This window comes from Lactuca sativa, chromosome 9 (assembly GCF_002870075.4).
Source record: "Lactuca sativa cultivar Salinas chromosome 9, Lsat_Salinas_v11, whole genome shotgun sequence".
NCBI classification, from domain to species: Eukaryota; Viridiplantae; Streptophyta; class Magnoliopsida; order Asterales; family Asteraceae; genus Lactuca; species Lactuca sativa.
The window spans coordinates 216,411,301-216,427,714 of record NC_056631.2 but is presented as its reverse complement, the minus strand read 5'-3'; the positions used below and the strand labels follow the sequence as shown (position 1 = coordinate 216,427,714).

The following is a 16,414-nucleotide window of genomic DNA, read 5'->3' as shown; positions in this document are numbered from 1 at the left end:
AAAAACAATACTTTTACTTGAAAGAGACCACCAACATTACATGGAACTTAACCAAAATTGAAAAGGAAAACTTTTTTAAACCAAAAACATAATTTACAACACCATTCAAGGTGACTAATGAGCTTTCATTCCCACACTATTCCAGGTGACTAATGAGCTTTAATTTACAACACCATTCTGGCCCGACTGTATCTCTAACCATAAGTTTTAATGGATTGTGGAGTTTGCTGTCAAACTTCAAGTTCTACTCATCATTAGCCAAAAAATCAATAAAGCACAAATGTTTATAGCTTAATTAAATTGGTTTCTATTTTTGTATTTCATAATTTAATACTATTAGCTAGGCTTTTAATCAAGCATTTGGAGGAACAACCTTATAATTATATACTTCAAAGCTGAATATGACTATCAATAGTTTGTAAATCTTAGAACTACTAATTGCTGGAGGTATTACATAAAAGAACACCTCTACAAAAATAGGGGTTTGTAAATCTTAGAACTACTAATTGCTGGAGGTATTACATAAAAGAACACCTCTACAAAAATAGGGGTATGCCATTTGATGTGAAGAACACACGGTATTCTTTAGTAAAAGGCGAAAGAATAGTTCAATTTGTGCTCATCACATGGCAGCATGATTTCAAAAGGATGGTGAAGGGCTTTCTTTATACGGTTTGTAAAAGTTATAGATTTCCATTTAGCTAGCAATGTGGGAATGTAGCAATACTTCTTTATTTTGAATTATTATATTATGACGTGTTACTAGTAAATTAAAGTTGGTGTTTTAGTTAGGAACAAATAGTATCCTAATTACTAGTAATTCAGTTATTTTGAAACTTAATTTTAGTTTTAATAGTACCACCTCAAAGCAACAAACTGAAAATTTAATATTTTTACAAGATAAGTGAAACTTGTTTGTCATAGACTCTCTTAAATTTATATCATCAGATTTTTATTTTCTTTCATTGATGTGACTTATATATCTTATGGCTACGAACTTGTGCAAACTTCTTTGATTAAATTTGATTTATGGTCCTCCAGATACTATGACAATGAAATCGACGTTGCACAAACACGCATCTTTGTCGGTTAAACAAATGAAGCATTTGTAATTTATGACATTAAATCTAGTGGTTTTCAAATACAAAATTAATCAATGTTACTAATCATTTACAAATATTTCTAATATTTGGTTGTTGAAATACAACACCTTTATGAAATAGCCTTTGTTGTGCCTGCAACTTTCAATGATTTGCAAAAAAATCCCTATCTTTTTATATAAAAACTGTTTCATGACCCATAAAATGTCTAAGGCGGAGTTTATTTTTTACTTAGTGAACTTAATGGAAACAAGACTTAATCCAGATAGATATATAGGAGCACTTCTTTTTAACTTAATGCATACATCAGGTCTTAATAGGTTAAGAGGAGTCGCGGAGGTAAGGTGTTCTTAACCTTTGGAATATAAGTGTAACTTCTTACAGTTTGATTTTTAGTATGATTTCATAAATTGTTCAAACTTGGGTAATATTCTTTTGGACTTATCAAATAATATGTTATTTTTTATTATATAAATCGTGTTCGGTTTATGTAGTCGGTTTGTTTAATCTATTTCAAATATCTGGAGTTAGTTTTATTCTTTGAAGTTATTTTATAGCATGTTCATTTTAAGTTGTTAATCATGTTATTATTTATATTTTTTATTTATAATTATTTTTTAATGTGGTCATTTACAATTTTTAAATAAACAATCATTTGTTATTTATCACTTCTAAACAACCGATATGAAGATTGCATCGTTGCTAGTGTTGCTTCGGATAACATTCTTCAAATTTGATAGATTGTTGAAAACATCTACCATGATAAGATGATTGCGTTGATAATGAATGAAGACCAACCCAATCCTCATACAAAGACAACAAATATAAGTAGGCAATGTTTTTTTTTCCACTTTCTTAATCTATGTTTTGTTACTCAACCTTTTTCATCTTGTAAACAAAGGAGTAACTAGGTTACATATATCGATAAGCTTAAAAAAAAAATTGTAGTATAGTTAATATTGTCTTACAACCGGTTGGTTACGTAGTAATGAACATGATAGATCATGTTGTATTGTTTTTGGCATACACTGGCCGGACACACGTCAATGATACAAAAGATGCACTTTTTCACACACAAAAAAAAATGGAATAGTATGGGGAAAAGACTTGCTCTCGATCTCTTGCCTACACAAAAGACATGAATGCCTCATTCCCATAACCGAAAATAGCTTTTATGGCATATCTTTCATGGTTGATTCATTAGATGTCAAACAATTATGTTAACCATTTCCAAGACAGTATCAAACTTCATCTTTAGCCAAAAGGATCAGTAATACACAAATGCTTTTATATTTTTGTAGTTCATAATTGATTTTTCTGCAGCAGGTTTACTAATCAAGCATTTGGAAAAAAAAAATTAAATTTACCAACTGCACATTAGAAGCTTAAAACTATGAATAGTTAGAAGCATCCCGAAAAGGGAAACCTCTCCAAAAATAGGCATATGCCACTTTATGTGAAGAACACACGGTATTCTTTAGTAAAAGGCGAAAGAATAGTTCGCTTTGTGCTCATCACATGGCTTGCATGATTTCATAAACTGTTGGAGGGCCTTATTTATACATGTATTTCTAAATCCACATTTCCGTTTACCTTGCAATGTGGGAATGCAATTGAACCTTCTTGACTCTACTTTATACACCCTTTTAAACTATAGTTTTTATATTTTCACCATTAAGTACTAAAAAGTCATTACAACCCATTTTTTTTTTTTTTTTTTTTTTTTTTGTAGAAAAACCACTACTATAATTTGATTTGTTTCATTTAATTCATCATTTACCTGCTAAAATGGGTCCAAAATAGCCCAACGTGATACACCTTATGTTGGCAGGAAACTAGTGTAAACATCTGTACTCAATCTGCTAACCGATTTTAGTAGGTAAGTAATAGCTTAAATGAAAAAAAAAAAACATTTTATCAATAGTTTTTATACAAAAAAATCATATTGACTTTTCGGATAAGAATAGTAACAGCTGTTTTGAAAGTTTATACACTATCACTATGCCTTCTAGATCCTTCAAATCATCAAATGGCCCGTTCTCCAGAGTCCAGCTCCAATTCCAGACTTTTCTTGAGGGCTGGTTTCGACTTATTACAACTTGTATGATGTTCCTTGTACTACAAATTAATGGTATGATAGCCGTTTGAATTTTGGCCTTTCGGGCGATTTATAGTTCTTTTCTTTTTCTTTTTGTATAGCTTATTTTCGTTTGTAAATATGAATCCTTTTAATGCTTTTGGATATCATTTTTACATTTGGAATTTGGGTTTGAATTATTATTACTTCTATCTCTGGATAAATACGAAAAAGTTCAATTGCGGGAATCGAACCCGGGTCTCCTGGGTGAAATCAGATATCCTAACCGCTGGATGACAATGGATTTATGTTTTTGTGTTGGCATTTTATAACGGCCTTATGGGCTCAACCAACAAGACTGTGAAGCTGTTTGAATATCTAAAACTGACAACTGCTCTTCATACGTTTACCTGTTTGTTTACCCTTTTTCTTACACCAACTAATCAATTGGTGTTTTCAGGTTAGATGGAGTCCCAAGAATAGACATTCTTAGCATCTTGTTATTTGGTAGGAGATTCATGCATGTAATCTTAGTATCTATGCTCTTGAATTATCCATTTGTTTAGTTTTGTTTTAGGATTAAGGTCATAGAATGACAATATTTTCTCCATTTGTCCTACCTTGGTTATAAATTCCTTTTCATATGTGTTAAGTCAAGTCATCTTGTACTTACAAAAAACATTCCACTTGGTCATGATAATTCGGCTTTTGACATGCATGTTTCCGAGACTTGATATTCTCCCAATTATTAGATCTAATCGAGGTTTCACAATCAAGCATTTAAACGAATGAAACTAACATTTTACTACTCAACATCTGTATTTCACAATCAAGCATCAGAACAATAGCTTAAAAAGTTAAAACTAAAATTTTTAAGAGGCATCCAAAAAAAGAACACCTCTCCAAAAATAGGCGTATGCCACTCAATGTAACAAACACACGGTATTCTTTAGTAAAAGGCGAAAAAATAGCTCGCTATGTGCTTATTACATGGCTGCGTGATTATATTAGGTTGCTGTAGGGTCTTCTTTATAAAGCTTATTTAAATTGTAGATTTCTATTCTAGTAGCCATGTGGGAATGCAATTTGACACTTTTACATGCATACTCTAAGTAAAACATTCCCCTCAAACTCCCGTTTTCAAACTAACGGAAGTAAAAACAGATGATGAATGTGTTTGTTTTATTGATGTTTTGGAATTTGGATACATTTGGGATTGGATTGTTAATACACGTACAAAAGAGTTTCCTGATACAAGCAAAAGAGCAACAAAAAATTCCATTGCCGGGAATCGAAACCGGGTCTCCTGGGTGAAAGCCAGATATGCTAACCGCTGGACGACAATGGATTTATGTTCAGATTACGTTTTTTAGTTACTTCTTTTGGAAACATTACAAAAACTGACGACCACTCTTCATACAATATTTAATAGTCACGAGTAAGAGTCCTTGCATATGTTTTTGGAAACTACCTTTTTAACTCTTTTTCTACAACAACCAATCTATTGGTGTTTCAGGTTGCACTACTAGAAAATCTAAAAATTCCTACGACAAAATCCGTAGGTATAGGGTTTTACCTACGGAATTGCGACGGAAAATGGGCCGTAGCATAAACGCTCGTGGGTAAATTTTACCGACGGATTTGCAACTGATTAGCTGCTACTGAGAATACCGACAACATTTTCCCGTCGGTAATTTAACTACGGAATACATAGGGAACATTATAGCGACAGATTACCTACAGATTACCGACATGACCCACTTTGATTGACATTGACTTAATAAACTACGGATTTCCGACGACTCATATTACCGACGGATTCTCCGTAAGTATTCCGTCACTAAATATCTCTCTTTAAAAAAAAAGCAATAAATAACAAAAATTCTAGTTTTTTTTTTCTCCATGATATTGACAAAACTCATTAGATTAAACTTATAATAATATTGAAATTCAACCACAAAACTAATGACATTACAGTAAAACTAATAAACATCATCTAATACCTTAAATAGTATCAAATATAAATGCATTACTAATGAACATTGTCTAATAATATACTAAATGTGTATAACAATACACATTAAAAGTGTCAACTATAAATGTTTAACTAAGTGCTTAAAAACATAAAATATAGAATTATTTAGTGGATTACTTGGCAAATTACCATGTAAGCTGAACCGACGGCTCATACACATACACATAAACACACTTAGAAACACATATACCCATACATACACATATACAAATACATACATACATACATACATACATACACACATAGACACACCTAGACACTCATACACACATACACATACACATAAACACACTGTAATGCCCCATTTCTGGTATGTAATTTAAATATAGTATTTTTCCTTCCTTAAGAGAAACTCCACGAGTCAGTAGCCCGACTCGTCGAGTAGAGACGGGATTTGCACGAGTCTTTAGTAGGCGACTCGACGAGTCTGTATCCCAAACTCGGCGAGTCCGCTAGTCTAGATGAAACCCTAAATCCCAGGGTTTGTACCCTATTTAAACATCATTATAGCCTCCCACCCCAGCCTCCAGCACCTTTAGAGCATTTCTCTGTAAAACCCTAGTCCTCATTGTTGAGCATGAGTGTTTTGTGATAGATTGAGAGTTGTAGAAGAGAAGGAAGGAAAGAAGATCAATAGAAGAGAAAGGAGATCCAAGAGCTAGCTTCCATCTGCTTCATATTCTAGTAATAAAGTTATTACCTTGCTTATTCTTCCATTAAACCCTCTTTTATGCTTGTTTATGGTTCTCTTGGAACTTTATATGATTCAAACTAGAGAATCGAACTCTACATACGATGGAAACCATAGATCTGGATGTTATTGAGCTCTAGGAGATCAATGTAGCTACCTTTATGCAAATATAGCCTTGTTCCAAACCCTAAGTGCTTATTGTTGGATGATTTTGGTGTTTAAGCCCCATTCTCTTATGCATGCACGTAAAGTTGGAAACTTTACGTGTAAAACCAGCCCTAGAAGCCCATATATATGAACTGGATGCACTGAAATCGACTAGAATCAACTGTATAGTAATGGCATGCATGGGACTCGGCGAGTCTACGCCATGACTCGGCAAGTCCAAGGCAATCTTTTTGCCTCAGGAATAGACTCGACAAGTTTTTCATACAACTCGACGAGTCATAGTCTGGACGTGTTCATGCGATGAAGGAGAACTCGACGAGTCTTTGCCAAACTCAACGAGTTGAAGTGGGAAGAGGATTAGAAAGGATGTTAGGGACTCGGTGAGTTGGCGGCCCGACTCAGCGAGTCCGGTCAACTGAAAGTTGACTTTGACCAAGGGTAACATAGTTATTTTACCATGGGAGTAGTTATCAGTATCTGATTTAGTGTTTATGGGATTTGTAGCCGGGGAGTTCCGGAGCAGCAGTCAGCCAGTTTCAGATTTAGCATCTCAGCAGCCAGCGTTACGAGGTGAGTTTCCTTCCAGTAGGAACGGGTCTACGACCACAATGCCGACTCGTTTAGTTAGTAGTAGTTTCGGATTTCGGCCCGATGTAGTAGTTCAGTGTTCTTGATGTCTTTGTGATTCAAGCATGTCTTTGTGTTATGTGTTCTGAATTTCTGTTCGATGCAGTATGCAGTATATGTGTTTATGCTAGTAGATATGATTATGATATGCTATGTTCAGTCAGTTTTCGGACTTCGGTCTGATGCAGAGGGCAAGACCCTGGTTAGTTCCGGACTTCGGTCCGATGTAGAGGGTAAGGCCCTGGTTAGTTCCGGACTTCGGTCCGATGCAGTTTCCGGACTTCGATCTGATGCAGAGGGCAAGACCCTGGTTAGTTCCGGACTTCTGTCCGATGCAGAGGGCAAGGCCCTGGTTAGTTCCGGACTTCGATCAGATGCAGTTTCCGGACCTTGGTCCGATGCAGTTGGCAAGGTCCAATACGTGTTTATATGTTATTGTATGGTATGTGTTAGCTTGGGGGAGCTCACTAGGCTTCGTGCTTACAGTTTTAGTTTTGGTTTCAGGTACTTCAGCTAGCAAGGGGAAGGGTTCGGGATGATGGCATGGCACACACCACAGTTTAGCCTGGGAGATTGACTATGATATTTTGATATGATCTTGACACTAGTTTTGATTTGATAATTTCTTATGACATTTGAGATACACAATTCATGGTTTTTATATTTTGATATTTGATATTATGGTTTAGTAATGTTTTTCAAACAAAAATTTTTGGGTTGTATTTTTGGGATGTTACAAGTTTGTATCAGAGCCTTGGTTTGAGGGATTCAGGCACACTCTCGGGTGTGACTAGACTCAAACTGAAGAAATGGTAAAAAGATTTTCAAAAGAAAAATGTTTTTGAAAGAATTTTTGAAAAAGAAAACTTAAAAAGAAAAGAGTTTTTGAAAAAGAGAAAAAGGGTGTGGTGTATGCGATCAACCGAGCTCAAGTAAGTACTCCCAAATTACCCATACAAGTTTATGTTATGATTATCAGTTTTAGTTTCAGTAGAACGACATGCTATGATAGGACTAAGGATCTAGGAGGATGATTCATCTGCCTGCTATATGTGTTTCAGCTTTATGAGAATTACATGCTAGTATTGAGTAGACAGTAGTAGGATAGCCTGTTTAGGTTATGCCTGATAGTATGAGCTTAGCATTGTATGCTCGTACAATTTCTTGTTATGAGGATAGAATTGCTTGAGTAGTTTCCTGTGTATGAATGCTGCTTGCTTTGTGCTTTGTGGGACTCTGAGTGATGGGAGTTAGCCATTAGGTGAATACGTCACGTCACATGTGATCAGGGTTGAATAATCTCAGAGTGTTGGATTTGGCCATATTGTGCAACTCTTGTTTGAGTCTAACCGTTGTAGGGACGAGTCTTTTACTCGAAGGATTATCTGAGCCTCGTCACATGTGATGGTATTCAGGTGATGGCTAAGTGGCATTACAAGGAGGCCTTTAGCAGATGAGGACTGGGTTGGGTGAAGTCAAATATTTCCCTAGGGCAAGCCTAGAATGAGAGTAGCAGAGATCAGTAGCAGTAGAAGTGACTTGGTAGAGGCAAGGAAGTTCTTGAGGAAAGTACGGATAGATGTGGAAGGTAGTATGGGCCCGTACTACTAAAAGTAGAGGATCCGTACTTGAATGGAGGAAGGCTGAGATGAGACCAGGAAACTTGTAGTAGTAGCGATCCCTCGAGATATATCAGTGTTTCTGACATTTATCATCATGCATTTTCAGAATGGTGGTTTTACGCCCTAGGCCAGCAGTCGGCAGTTCAGGAGCCGGCGAGGGATCAGAATCAGGCTCGGGGGCCGAGCATTTGGATGAGCAGACTAGGGAGTTCCTCTCCTCAGAGGTTACTCACACCATACTCGAGCAGACTCCTATGATCTTTGGTTCGATCAAAGAGGGTATTTTGGAGTTGATGAATGAGAGGTTGAGCACATTCCATGTAGAGGTGGCGACCATGATGGGGTCGTGCACACTCACCTTCAGGGAGTTCAGGGCTTGTGGAGCCTTAGACTATCATGGGGCGCGGGACCCCATAGCAAGCACTAGGTGGTTGGCAGATGTCGCCAACGCATTTCGCATTAGCAGATGTCCCGAGGGGGTCAAGGTCAGACTTGCATCCTATCTCGTGAAGGACAGGGCAAGAGATTGGTGGGAGGAGATCGGGCATGTCATCGGGGATGACGCATCTCTTGATGCGATGACCTGGGCTGATTTTACTACCAAGTTCAGAGTCGAGTTTGCACCGGTTATTGAGGTGCAACAGTTAGCTAGGGAGTTTCAGGATCTCACACAGACTACAGAGACAGTGGCGGAGATTACCGCCAAGTTTAGGGAGAAGGCTCTTCTCGTTCCTCAGTATGCAGCTGATGAAGAAATAAAGAAGGCCTGTTGTCATGAGATGTTGCGGAGTGATATCCGCCAGTTTGTGAGCCGATCCAACTGTAAAACGTTGGATGATATGTTGCGAGGGCTCGTGAGAGAGAGATAGATTTGGAGATGGAGAAGAAGAGGAAGCCAGAGGTGGCATCTGGCATAGGGATTTCGGTCAAAAATCCCAAGGTTTCGGACCACAGATGTAGAGGACAACAGAGCTACAGTCGGTGTGGCAAGTGTGGGAAGTTGCACGATGGGGCATGTAAGGCAGGGAGTCCCGGTTGCTACAAGTGCGGCCGGACAGGGCATATGAACAGAGATTGTACAGCTACTACCACCACCACCACAACATCTGATCTGATTTGCTTCCATTGCAATCAGATGGGACATAAAAAGTCCCAGTGTCCGAGTTTGTTAGCAGCAGGGAAGGTGACGACACCTGCCCCTACTACATTGAGGATTACAGACGGCCGTCGGGGCCGGGGTGAGGCACCAGTGGCGAAGAGTAGAGCTTTCCAGATGATAGCAGAGGAGGCACGAGCGACTCCTGATGTGGTGACGGGTATGTATTTCCTTCTTATCTCTTTATTGATATTGATTGTTTCTCATGGTTATATGTTTTCATATAGGGTCGTTCTTAGTGAACGACATTTTAGCTACAATATTGTTTGATTCGGGGGCTACCTGATCATTTGTTTCACTTGAGCTTAGCAAGAGGTTTAGCAGAGCTCCGGGGCAGCTGGGTTGTCCACTTGAGGTTGAGATAGAGGATGACAGGACCGTCAGGGTCGTGAGAGTGCATAGGGGGTGTTCGCTGCAGTTATTTGATGAGTAGTTTTCAGTGGACTTGGTTCCTGCTCCCCTGAGAGGGAATAAGGTTATAGTGGGTATGGGTTGGCTGAGCCCCAATGGGGCAGTGATTGATTTTGAGTTGCAGTTAGTGAGGGTTCGCACTCCCAGTGGAGGAGAGTTAGTGATTTAGGGCGAAAGGCCACAACGTGGATCAATTCTTTGTTCAAAAGCGAGAGCAAGGTGCTACGTTCAGCAGGGTTGCGCAGGATACATCGCCTATGTTATAGATGCCCGGGAGAAGGGTAAGGCGACAGTTGGCGATGTACCAGTAGTACGAGAGTATTCGGACGTATTCCCGAAGGACTTGCCTGAGATACCTCCAGAAAGACAGGTCGAGTTTCGGATTGACCTGGTTTCGGGTGCGACTCCGATAGCCAAGGCACCACATCAGCTGGCTCCTACAGAGATGCATGAGTTGTCTACACAGCTGCAGGAGCTGCTAGACAAGGGTTTCATCAGGCCAAGTAGTTCACCATCGGGAGCCCCGATCCTGTTCGTGAGGAAGAAGGATGGGTCGCACCGTATGTGCATAGATTACCGGGAGCCGAACAAGGTAATGGTGAAGAACCGTTACCCACTCCCGAGGATAGACGATTTGTTTGACCAGCTTCAGGGAGCATCTTGGTTCTCCAAGATTGATCTACTGTCAGGATATCACCAGATGCGGGTCAGTGATGAGGATGTGCAGAAGACCGCTTTTAGGACCCGCTATGGTCATTATGAGTTTGTGGTGATGCTGTTCGGGCTCACCAACGCTCTAACCGCATTCATGGATCTCATGAATCGCGTATACAGACCGATGCTAGATCGGTCAGTGATAGTGTTCATTGATGACATCTTGGTTTATTCCAAGACTCAGGAGCAACATGAGGAGCACCTGAGAGAGGGCTAGAGACGCTGAGGAGGGAGAGACTGTTTGCGAAGTTCTCCAAGTGCGAGTTCTGGTTGCGCGAGGTGCAATTCCTTGGACACCTCGTCAACCAGAAGGGTATACTAGTAGATCCGGCTAAGATAGAGGTCGTGATGCAGTGGGAGGTCCCGAGAACTCCATCTGAGATTCAGAGCTTCCTAGGACTGGCAAGGTACTACAAGAGATTCCTCCAGGATTTCTCCAAGATAACAGTTCCGCTCACCCGACTGACCAAGAAGTCGGTGGTGTTTTGCTGGGGGCCTGAGCAGCAAGCGGCATTTGAGACCCTCAGACAGAGATTGTGCATGACGCCGATTCTTACCCTGCCAGAGGGAGTAGAGGATTTTGTAGTCTACTATGATGCTTCGATCACAGGTATGGGAGCGATTTTGATGCAACGAGGCCATGTGATAGCTTACGCCTCTAGACAGTTGAAGCCTCACGAGGCTAACTATCCTACACACGACTTGGAGTTGGGGCAGTAGTGTTTGCCCTCAAGATTTGGCGGCATTACCTCTATAGGGTCCGCTATACCATTTACACAGATCACAAGAGTTTGAGGTACCTCATAGATCAGCCGAATCTGAACATGAGGCAGCGCTGATGGTTAGACGTGGTAAAGGATTATGACTGTGAGATCCTTTATCATCCGGGAAAAGCCAATGTAGTGGCCGATGCCCTGAGCCGCAAGGCAGTAGCAACCCCGATCAGGGATATATGTATGAGAATGATAGTGATTACTCCATTGTTGGAGCAGATTAGAGAGGCACATGTTGAGGTCCTGAAGGAGGAGAGGCAGAAGTGTGAGAGGATTGTTGGCTGAGTAGCTTCCTTTGACTATGATAGTCGAGGATTGTTGATCCTTCATGGGAGAGTTTGGGTACCGTACTGGGGAGGAGTACGGCAGGTGCTGATGGATGAGGCCCACAAGTCTCGGTTCTCTATCCACCCAGGGGCGACAAAGATGTATAGAGATATTCGACCCGATTATTGGTGTCCCTGCATGAAGTGGGACGTAGCTTGGTATGTGGAGAAATGCCTGACCTGCAGGAAGGTCAAGGCGGAACACCAGAGACCCCATGGCAAGATGCAGCCGTTAGACATTCCCGTGTGGAAAATGGGAGGATATCACTATGGATTTCATCACTAAGCTTCCCAGGACCGCATGTGGAGTTGATTCGATTTGGGTCATAGTGGATCGGCTGACCAAAAGCGTGCATTTCATACCGATTCAGGAGAGTATATCGGCCGAGAAGCTAGCCAATATTTATGTGCGCGAGGTAGTGGCAAGACATGGAGTACCTGTATCGGTAGTATCAGATGGAGACATCCAATTCACTTCCAGGTTTTGAAAGTGGTTTCATGATGAGATGGGGACTCGTCTTCACTTCAGCACTGCTTTCCATCCTCAGATGGACGGGCAGAGCGAGAGAACGATTTAGACTCTCGAGGACATGCTTCAGGCATGTGTTCTAGATTTTGGTGGCAGTTGGGATACGTATCTTCCATTAGCGGAATTTTTGTATAACAACAGTTACCACGCCAGTATTGACCGCCCTCCTTTCGAGATGCTTTACGGGAGGAAGTGTAGGACCCCGATTTGTTGGGGCGAGGTCGGTCAGAGGGTCATTGGGAGCACTGAGGTGGTGCTCAAGACCACAGAGTTGATCCAACGGGTCTGTAGCAGACTGCAGACTGCATAGAGTCGGCATAAGAGTTACGTCGGCAGGAGGTGTTTGGACTTGGAGTTTCAGGTGGGCGATATGGTCCTCCTAAAAATGTCACCCTGGAAGGGTGTTATCAGGTTCCAGAAGAGGGGCAATCTGGGCCCCAGGTTCATTGGTCCCTTTAGAGTTTTGGCCCGGGTGGGTCGGGTTGCCTATCGTTTGGATCTTCCAGCAGAGCTTAGCAAGATCCACCACACTTTCCACGTCTCTCAGTTGCGGAAGTGTTTGGTGGATGAGTCAGCAGTGGTACCATTGGAGGATATTCAGGTTGATAGCAACCTAAATTATATCGAGATACCAGTTGCAATCTTAGATCGGAAGACGAAGACCTTGAGAAACAAGGTGGTCTAGTTAATGAAGGTTTTGTGGCAGCACAAGAAGGGTTCAGAGTGGACGTGGGAGACTAAGGAGGAGATGAGGGAGCACTATCCGGAGTTATTTTCAGGATCGGTAGTAGCAGAATTCGAGGACGAAGTCTAAGATAAGTGGGGGAGAATTGTAACGCCCCATTTCTGGTATGTAATTTAAATATAGTATTTCTCCTTCCTTAAGAGAAACTCGACGAGTCAGTAGCCCGACTCTTCGAGTAGAGACGGGATTTGCACGCGTCTTTAGAGGCGAGTTGACGAGTCTGTATCCCGAACTCGGCGAGTCCGCTAGTCTGGATGAAACCCTAAATCCCAGGGTTTGTACCCTATTTAAACGTCATTATAGCCTCCCACCCCAGCCTCCAACACCTTTAGATCATTTCTCTGTAGAACCCTAGTCCCCATTGTTGAGCGTGAGTGTTTTGTGATAGCTTGGGAGTTGTAGAAGAGAAGGAAGGAAAGAAGATCAATAGAAGAGAAAGGAGATCCAAGAGCTAGCTTCCATCTGCTTCATATTCTAGTAATAAAGTTATTACCTTGCTTATTCTTCCATTAAACCCTCTTTTATGCTTGTTTATGGTTCTCTTGGAACTTTATATGATTCAAGCTAGAGAATCGAAGTCTACATACGATGGAAACCATAGATCTGGATGTTATTGAGCTCTAGGAGATCAATGTAGCTACCTTTATGCAAATATAGCCTTGTTCCAAACCCTAAGTGCTTATTGTTGGATGATTTTGGTGTTTAAGCCCCATTCTCTTATGCATGCATGTAAAGTTGGAAACTTTACGTGTAAAACCAGCCCTAGAAGCCCATATATATGAACTGGATGCACTGAAATCGACTAGAATCAACTGTATAGTAATGACATGCATGGGACTCGGCGAGTCTACGCCATGACTCGGCAAGTCCAAGGCAATCTTCTTGCCTCAGGAATAGACTCGACGAGTTTTTCATACAACTCGACGAGTCATATTCTGGACGTGTTCATGCGATGAAGGAGAACTCGACGAGTTGTTCATACAACTCGACGAGTTGGATGAAGTTAGACTCGATGTTACTACCAAAGAAGAACTTGTCGAGTCTTTGCCAAACTCAACGAGTTGAAGTGGGAAGATGATTAGAAAGGATGTTAGAGACTCGGCGAGTTGGCGGCCCGAATTAGCGAGTCCGGTCAACTGAAAGTTGACTTTGACCCAGGGTAAAATAGTCATTTTACCCTGGGAGTAGTTATCAGTATCTGATTTAGTGTTTATGGGATTTGTAGTCGGGGAGTTCCAGAGCAGCAATCATACAATTTTAGATTTAGCATCTCAGCAGCCAGCGTTACGAGGTGAGTTTCCTTCCAGTAAGAACGGGTCTACGACCACAATGCCGGCCCGTTTAGTTAGCAGTAGTTCCGGACTGCCAGGGGCGGAGATTGAAGTTTCGATTAGGGGGGCCGAAAATAAAATATGTATAAAAATTGAAGAACAGGGGGGGGGCCAAAGTAAAATTTTATAGATTTGGGCATAATATGTAACTTTTTTAATACATAAAGGCTATATATATAAAAAATAGGGGGGGGGGGCATAGCCCCCCTGGCCCTATATAACCTCCGCCCCTGCGGACTTCGGTCTGATGCAATAGTTCAGTGTGTTTGATGTCTTTGTGATTCAAGCATGGCTTTGTGATATGTGTTCCGAATTTTGGTTCGATGCAATATGCAATATATGTGTTTATGCTAGTAGATATGATTATGATATGCCAGACTTCAGTCCGATGCAGAGGAAAAGGCGCTGGTTAGTTCCGGACTTCGATCCGATGCAGTTTCTGGACTTCATTTCGATGTAGAGGGCAAGGCCCTGGTTAGTTCCGGACCTTGGTCTGATGCAGTTTTCGGACTTCGATTCGATGCAGAGGGCAAGACCCTGGTTAGTTCCGGACATCAGTCCGATGCAGTTTCCTGACTTCGTTCCGATGTAGTTTCCGGACTTCAGTCCGATGCAGAGGGCAAGGCCCTGGTTAGTTCCGGACTTCGGTCTGATGCAGTTTCCGGACCTTGGTCCGATGCAATGGACAAGGCCCAATATGTGTTTATATGTTACTGTATGGTATGTAGTAGCTTGGGGGAGCTCACTAAGCTTCGTGCTTACAGTTTTAGTTTTGGTTTCAGGTACTTCAGCTAGCAAGGGGAAGGGTCCAGGATGATGGTATGACATACACCACAATTTAGCCTGGGAGATTGACTCTGATATTTTGATATGATCTTGACACTAGTTTTGATTTGATAATTTATTATGACATTTGAGATACACAATTCATGGTTTTTATCTTTTGATATTTGATATTATGGTTTAGTAATGTTTTTCAAACAAAAATTTTTGGGTTGTGTTTTTGGGATTTTACACACACTAAAACACACATACATCCATACATACACACATACACATAGACACACTTAGACATACATATATGCGTACACACATACACACACAAACACATACATACATACAGACATATACATATGTATACATACAAATACACATATGCACACATACATCTACATATAAACATACACTCATATATGTGTATGTCTATGCATTTAAGGCCCATGTAGGAGAAAAGGAGAAATTAACATTTTCGTGTGTGACCCCATGTTATATGCGTAAATTTCGGGTGTAGGAAAATGGTTCTTCATTTAGCAAAGTTCTTTGGAAGAACTTGAAATGTTTGCGATGTGTAGATATATACATGTAATTCTTTCACGCTATAGTTCACATCATTATGTGATTTTCGCCTATGATTAGGCTTGCATTGATGACTTCTCTTAGACATATGCAAAAGATGAAAAACTATGTACCAATTAGGTTAACCCAAACTGATAATAATAATAATAATAATAATAATAATAATAATAATAATAATAATCATCATCATCATCATCATCATCATCATCATCATCATCATCATCATCATCATCATCATCATCATCATCATCATGAATCTAGTAATAATAATAGTAACAAAAATAACAATAATAATAATAATAATAATAATAATAATAATAATAATAATAAGAAAAAAGGAATAATAATAACAATAATAAAAGAAATGAAAAACGTTATTGTATAAGAATAATCAAGTAGTGTTTATAATTGGACGTGGCATGCTCGGTCGGTTGGTAATGTATTTGGCACGATACAAATGAGACCTGAGTTCGAATCTTGTCCAGAGGTACAGTTAAATGGCGCATGTAAGGGTGGTTCCGTAGGTAAATACCGATGGAATTCCTACGTGATTCCTTCCGTCGCTATTTCGTAGCTATTCCGTCATAATTCCATTACTGAACTAGGGCATCCTTTTTCGTAGGTATTCGGTCATTATGCTATTTCATAGCTATTCCGTCATAATTCCATTACTGAACTAGGGCATCCTTTTTCGTAGGTATTCGGTCATTATTCCATCGGTAATTACCTACGAAAAATTTCTGTAGGTTTTCT

General features: G+C 40.3%; 3 non-coding genes across 3 annotated transcripts; all 3 read right to left on the bottom strand.

The window, feature by feature from the left end:
- Nucleotides 1-517: 517 nt before the first annotated feature.
- Nucleotides 518-632, bottom strand: LOC111919264 (U5 spliceosomal RNA). Its single transcript, XR_002859443.1, has one exon. It is a non-coding gene; the product is annotated as a U5 spliceosomal RNA (small nuclear RNA).
- Nucleotides 633-2,506: 1,874 nt separating this feature from the next.
- LOC111919260 (U5 spliceosomal RNA) lies at nucleotides 2,507-2,624 on the bottom strand. The gene has a single exon (XR_002859439.1). It is a non-coding gene; the product is annotated as a U5 spliceosomal RNA (small nuclear RNA).
- A 1,430-nt stretch (nucleotides 2,625-4,054) lies between these two features.
- Nucleotides 4,055-4,173, bottom strand: LOC111919261 (U5 spliceosomal RNA). The gene has a single exon (XR_002859440.1). It is a non-coding gene; the product is annotated as a U5 spliceosomal RNA (small nuclear RNA).
- Between the last annotated feature and the right edge of the window lie 12,241 nt (nucleotides 4,174-16,414).